Below are 14,557 nucleotides of genomic sequence, written 5' to 3'. Positions count from 1 at the left end.
GGGGAACACATGTATACCTGTGGTGGATTCATTTTGATATTTGGCAAAACTAATACAATTATGTAAAGTTTAAAAATAAAATAAAATTAAAAAAAGAAAGAAAGAAAGAAAGCTGAGTGCTGAAGAATTGATAGTTTTGAACTGTGGTGTTGGAGAAGACTCTTGAGAGTCCCTTGGACTGCAGGGAGATCCAACCAGTCCATCCTAAAGGAAATCAGTCCTGGGTTTTCATTGGAAGGACTGATTTTGAAGCTGAAACTCCAATACTTTGGCCACTTGTTGCGAAGAACTGAGTCATTTGAAAAGACCCTGATGCTGGGAAAGATTGAGGACAAGAGGAGAAGGGGACGACAGAGGATGAGATGGTTGGATGGCATCACCGACTCAATGGACATGGGTTTGGGTAGACTCCGGGAGTTGGTGATGGACAGGGAGGCCTGGTGTGCTGCAGTTCATGGGGTCGCAAAGAGTCGGTCACAACTGAGCAACTGAACTGAACTGAACAGGCTCAGCTTTTCTAGCCCTTTCCAAAAACCATCTTTAAAAGGAAGAGGGAACCAAAATATCAGTCATCTAGTCACTCCATATTAAGAATCTAGTATCTTTAAGGTTTCCAGTACGTGTGACAGAAGCAAAAAAGAGAAAAGACATGTGACTTAACTTCCAGCATCTACTTCTGCTTCATCGACTCTGCTAAAGCCTTTGACTATATGGATCACAATAAACTGTGGGAAATTCTTAAAGAGATGGGAATATCAGACCACCTTTTCTGTCTTCAGAAATGTGTATGCAGGTCAAAAAGCAACAGTTAGAACCGGACATGGAACAAAGGACTGGTTCAAAACTGAGAAGGAGGACATCAAGGCTGTATGCTGTTACTACTTATTTAAATTCTATGCAGAATATCTCATGTGAAATGCCGGGCTGGATGAAGTTCATGTAGGAATCAAGATTGAAGGGAGAAATATCAATAGCCTCAGATATGCAGATGACACCACCCTAATGGCAGAAAACAAAGGGGAACTTAAGAGCATTTTGATGAAAGTAAAAGCGGAGAGTGAAAAATCTGGTTTAAAAATCAACATTCAAAAAACTAAGATCATGTCATCCAGGCCCACCAGTTCATGACAAAGAGATGGGGAAACAATCACAACAGTGACAGACTTTATTTTCTTGGGCTCCAAAGTCACTGTGGACTGCAGCCATGAAATGAAAAGACACTTGCTCCTTGGAAGAAAAGCTATGACAAACTAGACAGTGTTTTAAAAAACAGAGACATCAAAAAAAAAGAGAGAGAGACATCACTTTGCCAACAAAGGTCTGTATAGTCAAAACCATGGTTTTTCCAGTAGTCATGTATGGATGTGAGAGTTAAATCATAAAGAAAGCTGAGTGCCAAAAAACTGATGCTTTCTAATTATGGTGCAGGAGAAGACTCTTGAGGACCCCTTGGACTGAAAGGAGATCAAACCAGTCAATCCTAAAGGAAATCAACCCTGAATATTCATTGAAAAGACTGATGCTAAAGCCGAAGCTCCAATACCTTGGCCACCTGATGGGAAGAGCCGACTCACTGGAACAGACCTTGATGCTGGGGAAGACTGAGGGCAGGAGGAGAAGGGGGTGACAGAGGATGAGGTGGCTGGATAGCACCACTGACTGAATGGACATGAATCTGAGCCAACTCCAGGAGGTATCGAAGGACAGCAGAGTCAGACACACTAAGGGAACAGCAACAACAAGCCTGCAGCTCAGTCACGCTGCTCACTCTCCTCACGTACGGAGGCCAGTACTTACCAGGCTGTTTTTAAAATTAACAATAATGGCACAGCATACGGTAGAAATACAAGTGGTAGCCAGTATGATTATTTTAAATCCGAGACAGAGAAAATATGCTTTAGGAAGAAAAATAACAGTATAAATCAGCATTAAAAGCTTTATGTTGTTGCTAACCTGTATCGGACTGTGACTTTGTGGACTATATATAGCCTGTCCATGGAATTTCCCAGGCAAGAATACTGCAGTGGGTTGCCATTTCGTTCTGCAGGGGATCTGCTGACCCAGAGATCGAGCTCACATCTCTTGCGACTGACTCCTGCACTGGCGGGCGGATTCTTTACCGCTGAAGAAGTCCCAAAGCCCTACAGAACCACGGAAAAGCAAGAAATATCAAGAGCCCAGATGAAATTAAGCTTCACAGAGAAGGTAAGATTTAGGCTGAGCCTACCAAGAAGGCTTGGATTTATTAGATATGAAGAGAAAGGGAGTGCATTAACAGAGAAGCAAAGGTAAGGCTTGAGAACTAGGACCACAGAATATCAAGCCAATTTGACATCCTATCATTGAGCAAAAATATGTAAACAAATTAGAACTAAATCATGAGCTAGAGAGAACAAAACCTGTATCAACAGGATACAGCAGAATAACTCCCAATGCCCAGTCACAAAGTTTTATCCAGCTGTGTCTTTCCTCTTCTGGAAAAAGTGTGAGGGGACAGTAAGTCTTGCTTAGAAAATACAACACCTACTCTCAAAATACTAAAAAGACTGATATAAATGAGACTGTATTTCTATGAGATAATCTGACTACTAGTAATAGCGACTTTTTCTGACGAGAAGTAAGCAGATTGATGAACGTTATTAATACTTAAAATGACCCAGATAAGGAAAAAACAACACTTTTTAATGGACTGATAATGTTTAACAGAGGTATAAGTAGTTTACAAATAGTGCTTGTTTCTTAAGCCTTCAGAAATGGAACCAGTTATATATAAACATGTATTTATGATACATATTCAAATTTTAATAACCAATTTTTTAAAATGATTCCTTAAAGGTTAAAAGAAGTTTATATATACATATACTAACTAAAACTCAGAACTAGAAACATTACAACATAAAACCATTAAATTAGCATGCAGAATATGACACTGGGGATTTTACAACATTTTTTAATGTGAAAAATATTTTTAGTCTTCATTTATCTAAGAGCAGCAAGAAAATAAAATAACTTCTTCCCATAATATTTGTAAAACACAAGATCAGTTCAATTCATGCCATTTTATGCCAAGAAAGTTTTTTTTTCCCCCTCTCAAAATAAAATGTAAAATACTTTCTAAATTCAACTATATATTAATTTGACTTAAATTTGTGTTTAACTTCAATCAATATTAAAATATAACTTGCAGGCCTCTTGGAAAAATACCAGTTTTAATATGTTTGAATATACAAAGGAGTAATTTTCAGGCAAACCTAAAAGCTAAACTATAGTTTAAAAGGCTTTAAAAGAAAAAAGTTAAGTAGCAATTTCTACAAACATTTAAGTTAAAATGGTTCTCTTTCGGGGGCCCTGCTAAGTCTCTGGCTCCCTAAGTGGGGGCAGGGTTGAAAATATTGTGGCAAATGCATGTTCTAACCTTGCCACTGAGGCTCCAAACTTGAAGCGCAGTGGCAGGCTCTGCAACAAAGAATGTGTAACCTGATCTCTTTTCCTTCTCTCCTCCTTCACAGCAGCATTTAGAAAGTAATTTAACCTCTCAAAATGGCATCTTTGTGCTACTTAGGGGGAAAACATCTATTCACTATTACAATGTAAGGAAAAAAAATAAGAAATCAAATCACTTTAACAAAATGATTTTTGCCTAATATACAATGATATTTTTATATCAAACACTGAGTACATAGATAAACCAATTATAAATGAAGACTTCATTTCTATGATTTGAATGTCTACTTCCCCAGGATTCCCTGGTGGCTCATGTGGTAAAGAATCCACCCCCAATGCAGAAGACCGGAGTTTGATCCCTGGGTTGGGAAGATGCCCTAGAGAAAGGAATGGCTACTCACTCCAGTGTTCTTGCCTCGGAAACCCCATGGACAGAGGAGCCTGGTGGAGTCAGACGTAACTGACTAATACACTCACATCCAAGATTAACAAATGTAGCTCAGATTTTAAGAACAATTAGTTTTACTAATACAAGCATTTATTTTGCTTCTGTAACAGAGATAGTAATTAACTCCTAAGTTTTAAAGAGAAAATAAATTTAAATTAATTCAAATAACCTAGATAAATTTGAGTTTTAAGTCTTAGTGACAAAAAAAGTCATGCAAGTTAATGTGCTTTTAATTCTCATGTATCTTTTCATTTATCATTACTTAATAAAAAGGATACAAGTTAAGTCTGAAAATATGGGAAAGAACAATAAAAAAATTTGCTGCACAGGGATCAAAGAACATATTCAACACTTCCACCACTGACCAAATAAAAATTAAGCATTCCAAAATTAATACCAGCAAAATTTTATGTTTTTTATACATCTCATAGCAATTCTATATTCATGAGTTATTTGAGCCTCACAACAATCTTTTGAGTTAGGAAGTCATAAATTTGCTTAGTTGAGACAGTCACAAAAAAATAGATAAAAGTCTCTTGACTCTAGTCTGTAGCCTTAAACTATTATTTGTATTTCAACATATTTTAGTACACACTATTATCCCCCTTTTTCCAGGTTCAAAAGCAAATAAGTTGCCTAACATCACAATGTTAATACACGGCAGGACTCCAAAGTCTTACCACTTAACCACTACTGCAGTCCTACATTTATCAAAATAAATAGATAAAATTAAGTTTAACGTTATGTATCTAACCAACTGTGACAGCAGAATAATGGTCCTGAAAGACATCCACAGTTTAATCCTTGGAACACGTAATATTACCTTGCATGACCAAAGGGACTTTGCAGATGTGATTAAGAGTACAAGGCTTGAGGGGAAATTATTCTTTGAGGCTCAATCTAATCAAATGAGTCCCTAAAAGCAGAGTCTTTCCCAGCTGTGGCCAAAGAGAGAAAGAGAAGACACAGGGTCAGAGGGATGAGCCCTTACTGGCTTTGAAGATGATGATGGAGGAGGGTCCAAGCCAAGGATTGTGATTGGCCTATAGAAGCTGAACAAGGCAAAGAATAGGATTCTCCTCAAGAGCCTCCAGAAAAATTCAGCCCCTCAGACAGCCTGATTTTAGTCTGGTGACACCTGTGTTGGACTTATGACTTACACAAGTATAAGAGATAATCAATTTTTGCTGTTTAAAACAGTAAGTTTGTGGTAATTTATTACAGCAGCAACAGAAAACTAAAATCCTACTGTATAACTGACATACGGACTGTATGTTCACACCCCTCCAAAATTTACATGTTAAATTCTAATGCCCAGCATGTTGACATTTGAAATAGAGCCTTTGGGAAGTAATTAGACTGAAAAGGCGGAGCCCTGGTGAATGGAATCAGAATTCTTATGAGGAAATCCAGAGAGTTCCCTTGAGCCTTCTGCCACATGACGATTCAGAGAAAAGATGGCCATTTACGAACCAAGACGGGGACATACGTGATGCCCCATACATTTTAAAGTTGACATCTAAAATCTTTCACAAGTCAGATAACTGTAAAGAATATGATTTCTGGCATACTGCCAATACTACATTCTACATAAATCTGTAACACCTCTCTTAAGTCTGTTCAATAGAATCCAAATACCACTGTGATCTGACACCCAGCATGATCCATTTGAAAATAAAAATTTCACAACCTTGTTTTCCCTCCTTGAACTCATATCATCTTATTCCGTTAGCCCTGCATGTAATAATTTTTATGTTTGAAAGTCTATTATTAATCACTCATCATATGTGCAGTTTGTTCTGTTCAATCAGTAATTCCCTAAGAGTTTAAATAATTATTTGGGATTCAATTACCATTACTATTAGTATATATAAGTGATTTAAATAACAAACATTACAGATTTGATAATGCCTAACAACATTAAATGGCAACCCACTCCAGTACTCTTGCCTGGAAAATCCCATGGACAGAGGAGCCTGGTGGGCTGCAGTCCATGACATCGCTGAGAGTCGGACACGACTGAGCGACTTCGCTTTCACTTTTCACTTTCATGCATTGGAGAAGGAAATGGCAACCCACTCCAGTGTTCTTGCCTGGAGAATCCCAGGGATGGGAAAGCCTGGTGGGCTGCCGTCTCTGGGGTCCCACAGAGTCAGACACGACTGAGGCGACTTAGCAGCAGTAGCAGCAGCAACAACATTAAAAGTAACAATTTTACTGGAAATGTATCTGTTAACGGGCTGGATTGGGCTTTTTTTTCCCATTAGTTCATTCATCTGTTTGAGTTCTTACTGCTAAAATGAGCTGGTCCAGCGTGTCCCTACTTTCTTTTAAGAAGGCACTGAGGGCTTTCCCGGCGGCACAGGGAGCAAGAGTCCGCCTGCCAGTGCAGAGGACACAAGGCTGGTCCCTGGTCTAAGACGACTGCACATGTTGCAGAGCAACGAAGCCCATGGCACAGCCTCTGCGTCCAGGCTCTGGGTCCACCAGCTACAGCTGGTGAGGCCCCGCGCAGCATCCACTGAGGCCAGCAGGCCTGGAGCCTGTGCTCTGCAGCAGCTCTGGGTCCACCAGCTACAGCCGGTGAGGCCCCGCGCAGCAACCACTGAGGCCAGCAGGCCTGGAGCCTGTGCTCTGCAGCAGCTCTGGGTCCACCAGCTACCGCTGGTGAGGCCCTGCGCAGCAACCACTGAGGCCAGCAGGCCTGGAGCCTGTGCTCTGCAGCAGCTCTGGGTCCACCAGCTACAGCTGGTGAGGCCCCGCACAGCAACCACTGAGGCCAGCAGGTCTGGAGCCTGTGCTCTGCAGCAAGACAAGCCACTGCAGTGAGAAGCCCCTGCACAGCAACGAAGACCCAGTACAGCCAAAAACAAAGAAACAAACATAAAAAAAAAAAGGCACTGCGAAATTCTATTCATATTAACAGGTGAACAGAATGGAAGGAAATTTACGAGTAGAGTCACACAGTTTTTAGAGTTGCACAATGTAAAAAATTCCTTGAGTTATTTATTGAAAAACATTATTGTGATTTACCACCAAAAATATTTTTAATGACTTAGAAGCTAATAAGTTGATTATTTTTTAATACTGAAATTGAAAAATCCTTCAAATTTGTTCAAGCGAAAAACTGGAAACCATTAAAGGATTTTTTTCCTTTGGAGTTGCTTACGTTCACTATACAAACACCAATATCTGGAAACCGTCATTTTAGGGGTCCTTGAGGTTTTGTATCACCACACGTGACTTGCACATGAACCTTTCATGCTGTGCGTTGTTTAGTGCGTTGTTTAGAATTTGGAGATATAATTCACATATCATAAAATTCACTGTTTTAAAGTGTGTAACTGTTGCATGGTTGTTTTAGTCGCTAAATTGTGTCATGGTCTATAGCCCACTAGGCTCCTCTATCCATGGGATTTTCCAGGCAAGAATACTGGAGTGGGATGCCATTTCCTTCTTCAGGGGATCTTCCCGACCCAGGGACTGAACTCACTGGCAGGCAGATTTTTTACCACAGAACCACGGGTGAAGCACACACAATTCAGTAGTTATTAGCACATTCAGAGGTTGAGTAAGTGTCGCCACTTTGTGACTCCAGAACACGTCATCACCCTACAAAAGAACCTTGCAACCACCAGCAATCTCACACAACCCCTCCCCAGTCCTCGAACCTAGATCACTTTCTCTACGAATTTGCCCATTCTGAACATTTCCTATAAATGGAATCATATAATACGATCCTTTACAACTAGATTCTTTCACTTAGCATCATGTTTCCCATGTTAATCCATGCTGCATGTAGCATGAGTCACTTCTTTGCATGGGTGAATATTCCACTGTATAGGGAAACGACACTTTATCTCTGAATGGACATTTCGGTTATTTCCATTTCTTGGCTATTATGAAGAATGCTATGAACCTTCATATATATATATATAAAGTTTGTGAGTTAACATATTTTTAATTCTTTCAGGTATATACCTAGGAGCAGAATTACTGGCTAAAATGGTAACTCTATTTTTTAACTTTTTGAGGAACTGTTAATCAATTTTCCAATGCGGTTGCATCATTTTAATTCTCACAACTGCATATAAGAGTTCCCATTTCTCCACATCCTTAACACTTATTATTATCTGCTTTTTTGAGTACAGCAACTCTAGTAGGTTTGAAGTGGTATCTCATTATGGATTTGACTTGCATTTCTCTGATGATTAATGCTATTGAGTATCTATTTATTTTCTCATTTTGTTTCTTATTAGCCACTTGTACATCGTATTTGGAAAAAAATTTCTATTCAAATCCTTTGCCCATTTTTAAATTGAACTTGTTTGTTAAGTTTGAAGTCTTCTTTACTATCCTGGAAACAAGTCAATTACCACACATGATTTGCATATCATTCTGTGCACTGTTTACTCAACTCTCATTCTGGGAATTGTTTACTGAACTCTCTAGAAAGCCTCCTTTGATGTACATGGGTTTTTAATGCTGATTAGAGTCCTATCTTTAATGCTAATGAAGTCCTCTTTGATGTCATGTCTAAGAAATCACTGCCTAATTCCAGGTCACAAAATTTACACCTATGTTTTCTTCTAAGAGTTTCATGTTCTTATGTTTAGATCTTTACTTTGAGTTATTTTTATACATGATATCAGGAAGGGCTCACAACAAACTGTGGAAAATTCTTAAAGAGATGGGACTCTCAGATCACCTTACCTATCTCCTGAGAAATCTGTATGCTGTCAAGAAGCAACAGTTAGAACCAGACACGGAACAACAGACTGGTTCAAAACTGGGGAAAGGAGTACGTCAAGGCTGTATAATTACACCCTGCTTATTTAACTCAAATGCAGAGTACATCGTATGAAATGCCGGGCTAGATAAATCACAAGCTGGAATCAAGATTGCCGGGAGAAATATCAACAACCTCAGATATGCAGATGATACCACTCTAATGGCAGATAACAAAAAGGAAGTAAAGAGCCTCTTGATTGAGGGTGAAAGAGGAGAGTGAAAAACTTAACATTCAAAACTTAAACTTAACATTCAAAAAACTAAGATCATGGCATCCGGTCCCATCACTTCATGGCAAATAGAATAATAAAAGTGGAAACGACAGATTTTATTTTCATGGACTCCAAAAATCACTGCAGATGGTGACAGCAGCCATAAAATTAGAAGACACTTGCTCCTTGGAAGGAAAGCTATGACAAACCTATGTGTTAAAAAGCAGAGACATCACTTTGCCAACAAATGTCTGTATAGTCAAAGCTATGGGTTTTCCAGCAGTCATGTATGGATGGGAGAGTTGGACATAGAGAAGGCTGAGTGCCGAAGAACTGATACTTTCTAATTGTGGTGCTGGAGAAGACTCTTGAGGGTCCTTTGGACTGCAAGAAAATGAAACCAGTCAATTCTGAAGGAAATCAACCCTGAATATTCATTGGAAGGACTGATGGTAAAGCTGAAGCTCCAATATCTTGGCTACCTGATGGGAAGAGCCGACTCACTGGAACAGACCCTGATGCTGGGAAAGACTGAAGGTCTTTCCCAGAGGAAAAGGGGCCAACAGAGGATGTGATAGTTAGAGAGCATCACCGACTCAGCGAACCTGAGTTTTGAGCAAACTCCAAGAGATCGTGAAGGACAGGGAAGCCTGGCATGCTGCAGGTTATGGGGGGGCGAAGTCAGACACAACTAAGTAACACAAGGTCCGTGCAGGTCCAACTTCCTCCTTCTGCGGTTGCACATCCATCTGTCTCAGCACCACTGTTCTGCTGTCGTGGAACCGTCTTTATTCCCTGAGGCATTCACACCACAGAACAAACGCACCATGGTAACAAAGCAAGAACAGGAGAAGAGTTGAGCCATTCTTCTGCAAAATGGAAAAGGGGAATGGAAGAAAGCAACGTAGGAAAGAAGAAACCGCTTGAAAGACCGATTCACAGGAAGGTCAACTTTAGGAAGGAGCATGTGTGGAAGCTTAGGGTCTGTAAATTAATTCACTTGAAATTATCCGTGTGTGTGAGTACCTGTAGGAGTTTCTGTAACCACCCTAGGCCCAAGATCAATGTTTAAATACTGCTCTGTACTCTGTCTCCTAAGCTTCAGGGGGAAACATAGTTTGTGAACAACTTTTTATATTTTAATGGTGTGAGTAATAAAATGAGATGGGATTAGGACGAAGGCAGCGCTATGAGGAGGCCTACAGGCGTTTCATACATTCAGCCAAACAGAAAAGTTCACATTCCCCATTTTACACCAAACATATCTGGCTCAATATGCATTAATGGGACAGAATTCAAGTTCTATTTGATAAACAAGAAAGCACTAAGAAACTCCGCTGAGACCCCACTAGTCTACCCATCTTATGCCCAGGCTCCCTCCAAACAAACTACACCTAGACCATGGATGTAGAATGCCATCACTAAATAGAAATTTTAAGGGTCAAACCCTTAGATCCATGGTATACCACTATGTGGAATAAAATTATTTTCCCCTGAGACTGATCTACTTTATAATACTGGCAAAACAGATGTGCTATTTCCTCTTATCACATAACTGCCAGTTTGAAAGACGTATAGTGTATGTAACCTTGGGGCTACTTCGTTTCTTGTGCCTTTAATTGGGATTATATATACACAGCATTTTTGCATGTGATGACCTGCTAAGTATTTCTGCCCATGTAAACCAACAGTTCATTGCCTTTCAGTAAGCATTTAACCAACAAATCTGTATTTTTTTATTGTGGATTAAAAGTTTCTGTTCGTTTCTATGCTAACTGTTGCCTTCCGTTTTAAATTTATTTTATTGGTTTTTATTGTGTAAAAGTGAATTATTTTTCAAATTAAATTGTAAGTACCCAAAAATTAATCAGTGTTTTCTCTACTGTTGTGTTGTTCCTGGACTATTAAATACTACATTTAAAATGTGATTCTATTTCTGTAATCTTGCTCAATTTGCTTAATTATTCTGTTTTTTTTTTAACCCAGTACCAGTTATTCTACTTGACATGGTTGAACTCTGATTTAAGCTAACACACATTTTCAAGAGTATAAAATCTATAATGCAAATACTGGATGGTAATTTGTAATTTTTAAACCTGATATCATTCTCAGAGTAATAAAGATGACATCTCAATCAAATAAAAACTGATTATTTAATAAAGAACGCTGAGAAACTAATCAACCATCTGGCTTTAAAAAGAGATTTGAGCCCTTCATCATTCCTTAGAATGAAAATGAACTGCAGCTAATAAGACATTTAATGTAGAGGAAAACAGTCCTGCTTTTGTTGTATAATATTACTCTCAGACACGGGGAGGCAATCTAAGACAGACATGTTAAATTATTAGGGAGAGAAATAAGTTCCTTTCAGGAAAAGTTATGTTTCTCATTATATTTGCCTATTAGACTTCCAAGAAAAGTATACATCTGCATTTCCGAGTAGGCGTTCATGTTGTCTCCAAAGTGGAGCACCATCAATACAGAGATGGTTCCAAAGCTTTGAGGTCAGATAAGCTCAAAAAGGGAACGAGTATGGCTAAAAAAGAAGTACAAGGACTGAGCCCTGGAGGCAATCCCTGACAAAAAAGACTGAGCTGGAAACTAAAGAAGAGAAAGCAATCTTAAAAGCCTGTTAAAGAAAGTGTTCCCAGGAGGAGAGAACAAATGACCACCTGTGTCAAATACTGTCAACAGGTCACACAATTCAAGGATGAGACAGCAAAAGTCATGGCTAACCTTCACAAGAGCAACTCAGGCAGGGTGCTAAGAAGGAAAGCCTAACTAGAGCAGGTGGACACCTATGATATTGGGATGAAAAAAACTGGAAGCAAAGTACAGACACTTCTTTTGGGGAAAAAAAAAAGGGAGAAGGGAATGGAGAAAAGTTAAAGGGGAAAGTGATGTCAAGAAACTCCACATTGTTGTTGTTTAAGATGAAAGAAGAAAGAGTATGGTGGTGCGCTGATGAGAATGATCTTGCATCATGTAAAACAGAAGGGATGGAATTAGAGCAGAGTGGTGGTTGTGGCATTTCCTAGAAGTGTACTAAGTTATTACGTGAGAGAGATCAGGACACACGAAGCACTGATGAAAAGAGAAGTGTACTAAGTTATTACGTGAGAGAGATCAGAACACACGAAGCACTGATGAAAAGAGAAGCGTACTAAGTTATTACGTGAGAGAGATCAGAACACACGAAGCACTGATGAAAAGAGAAGCGTACTAAGTATTACGTGAGAGAGATCAGAACACACGAAGCACTGATGAAAAGAGAAGCGTACTAAGTTATTACGTGAGAGAGATCAGGACACACGAAGCACTGATGAAAAGAGAAGCGTACTAAGTTATTACGTGAGAGAGATCAGGACACACGAAGCACTGATGAAAAGAGAAGCGTACTAAGTTATTACGTGAGAGAGATCAGGACACACGAAGCACTGATGAAAAGAGAAGCGTACTAAGTTATTACGTGAGAGAGATCAGGACACACGAAGCACTGATGAAAAGAGAAGCGTACTAAGTTATTACGTGAGAGAGATCAGGACACACGAAGCACTGATGAAAAGAGAAGCGTACTAAGTTATTACGTGAGAGAGATCAGGACACACGAAGCACTGATGAAAAGAGAAGCGTACTAAGTTATTACGTGAGAGAGATCAGGACACACGAAGCACTGATGAAAAGAGAAGCGTACTAAGTTATTACGTGAGAGAGATCAGGACACACGAAGCACTGATGAAAAGAGAAGCGTACTAAGTTATTACGTGAGAGAGATCAGAACACACGAAGCACTGATGAAAAGAGAAGCGTACTAAGTTATTACGTGAGAGAGATCAGAACACACGAAGCACTGATGAAAAGAGAAGTGTACTAAGTTATTACGTGAGAGAGATCAGAACACACGAAGCACTGATGAAAAGAGATGGACACATGCAGTAGCAGGAACTTCATGGATGTTTTTCTGTATGGCATCTATTTTCTCAGTGAGACAAAAAAACAAAGTTGTATAATGAGAGTACAGAATGTGGAAGGTGGTGCTGGAGGTTTCAGGAGACGTTTAAATGATCACCTAGGTCAGACAAGGTGAGGGAAGTAAATGGATGAAGAACTAGTGCTGAGCAACATTAAGGGCCCATCGACCTTAATGATCATTAACTGGAAGTAACACCAACAGCAAAATTAACTCTCCAGCCACTTTCAGCTGCAAAAGTGCAAATGCACAATCAGAGCACCCAAATAAGCAGCAAATTTTCACAGAACTGAAGATCATAGCATCCGGTCCCATCACTTCATGGCAGATAGATGGGGAAACAGTGGCTGAGTTTATTTTTCTGGGCTCCAAAATCACTGCAGATGGTGAATGCAGCCATGAAATTAAAAGATGCTTACTCCTTGGAAGAGAAGTTATGACCAACCTAGACAGCATATTAAAAAGCAGAGACATTACTTTGCCAACAAAGGTCCATCTAGTCAAGGCTATGGTTTTTCCAATGGTCATGTATGGTTGTGAGAGTTGGACTCTAAAGAAAGCTGAGTGCCAAAGAATTGATTCTTTTGAACTGTGGTGCTGGAGAAGACTCTTGAGAGTCCCTTGGACTGCAAGGAAATCCAACCAGTCCATCCTTAAGGAGATCAGTCCTGGGTGTTCATTGGAAGGACTGATGTTGACGCTGAAACTCCAATACTTTGGCCACCTGATGTGAAGAGCTGACTCATTGGAAAAGACTCGGATGCTGGGAGGGACTGGGGGCAGGAGGAGAAGGGGACGACAGAGGATGAGATGGCTGGATGGCATCACTGACTCGATGGACGTGGGTTTGGGTGGACTCCGGGAGTTGGTGATGGACAGGGAGGCCTGGTGTGCTGCGGTTCATGGGGTCGCAAAGAGTCAGACACGACTAAGCGACTGAACTGAAGGGAGAAAAACACAGTACTGGAAAATAAAACTACACACCTATCTCACTAATGAATATAGATGTGAAAATCCTCAACCAAATACTAGGAAACAGAATTTAACAGCACAGTTAAAGTATAATACACCATGACCAAGCAGAATTTATCCCTGTAATGCAGCAATTACTCAACATAAGAAAATCAATAAATGTAATACACCACATTAACACAACTTAGAAAAAAAAATCACATGATTATCTCAACAGGCACAGAAAAAGCATTTGACAGAATTCAACAATCTTTCGTGATAAAAACACTCAAGCTAGCAATGGAAGGAAATTATTTCAACATAATAAAGGTCACAGAGTTGACCCTCGAATAGTGTGGGTTTGAACTGCACAGGTCCACTTATACATGATTTTCTCTTAATAAACATGTACTGGAGAGCTACATAATCCTCAGAAACAGAACCATGAATACAGAATCCCAGGCTTATTGTGCATTAGTCCCTCAGTTGTGTCCAACTCTTTGCAACCCCATGAACAGTAGCTCTCCAGGCTCCTTTGCCCATGGAATTCTCTAGGCAAGAATACTGGAGTGGGTTGCCATTTCCTTCTCCCAGGGATCTTCCCAGCCCAGGGACTGAACACAGGTACCCTACACTGCAGGCAGATCCTTGTCTGAGCTACTAGGGAAGCCCACAGACTTCTAAACACTGTTAAAAGGGCCACACTGTCCACAGGGTCTACAGATTCAATTCAATCCTTAT

General features: G+C 39.8%; 1 protein-coding gene across 4 annotated transcripts in view; it reads right to left on the bottom strand.

Moving 5' to 3' along the window:
- BMPR1A (bone morphogenetic protein receptor type 1A) overlaps positions 1-14,557 on the bottom strand; it is a 144,818-nt gene that overhangs the window by 91,657 nt on the left and 38,604 nt on the right. The window lies entirely within an intron of this gene.

This window comes from Bubalus kerabau, chromosome 1, assembly GCF_029407905.1.
Source record: "Bubalus kerabau isolate K-KA32 ecotype Philippines breed swamp buffalo chromosome 1, PCC_UOA_SB_1v2, whole genome shotgun sequence".
In the NCBI taxonomy this organism is placed as follows: domain Eukaryota; kingdom Metazoa; phylum Chordata; class Mammalia; order Artiodactyla; family Bovidae; genus Bubalus; species Bubalus kerabau.
The sequence above is the reverse complement of the archived record's forward strand: the minus strand, read 5'-3'. Positions and strand labels throughout refer to the sequence as shown.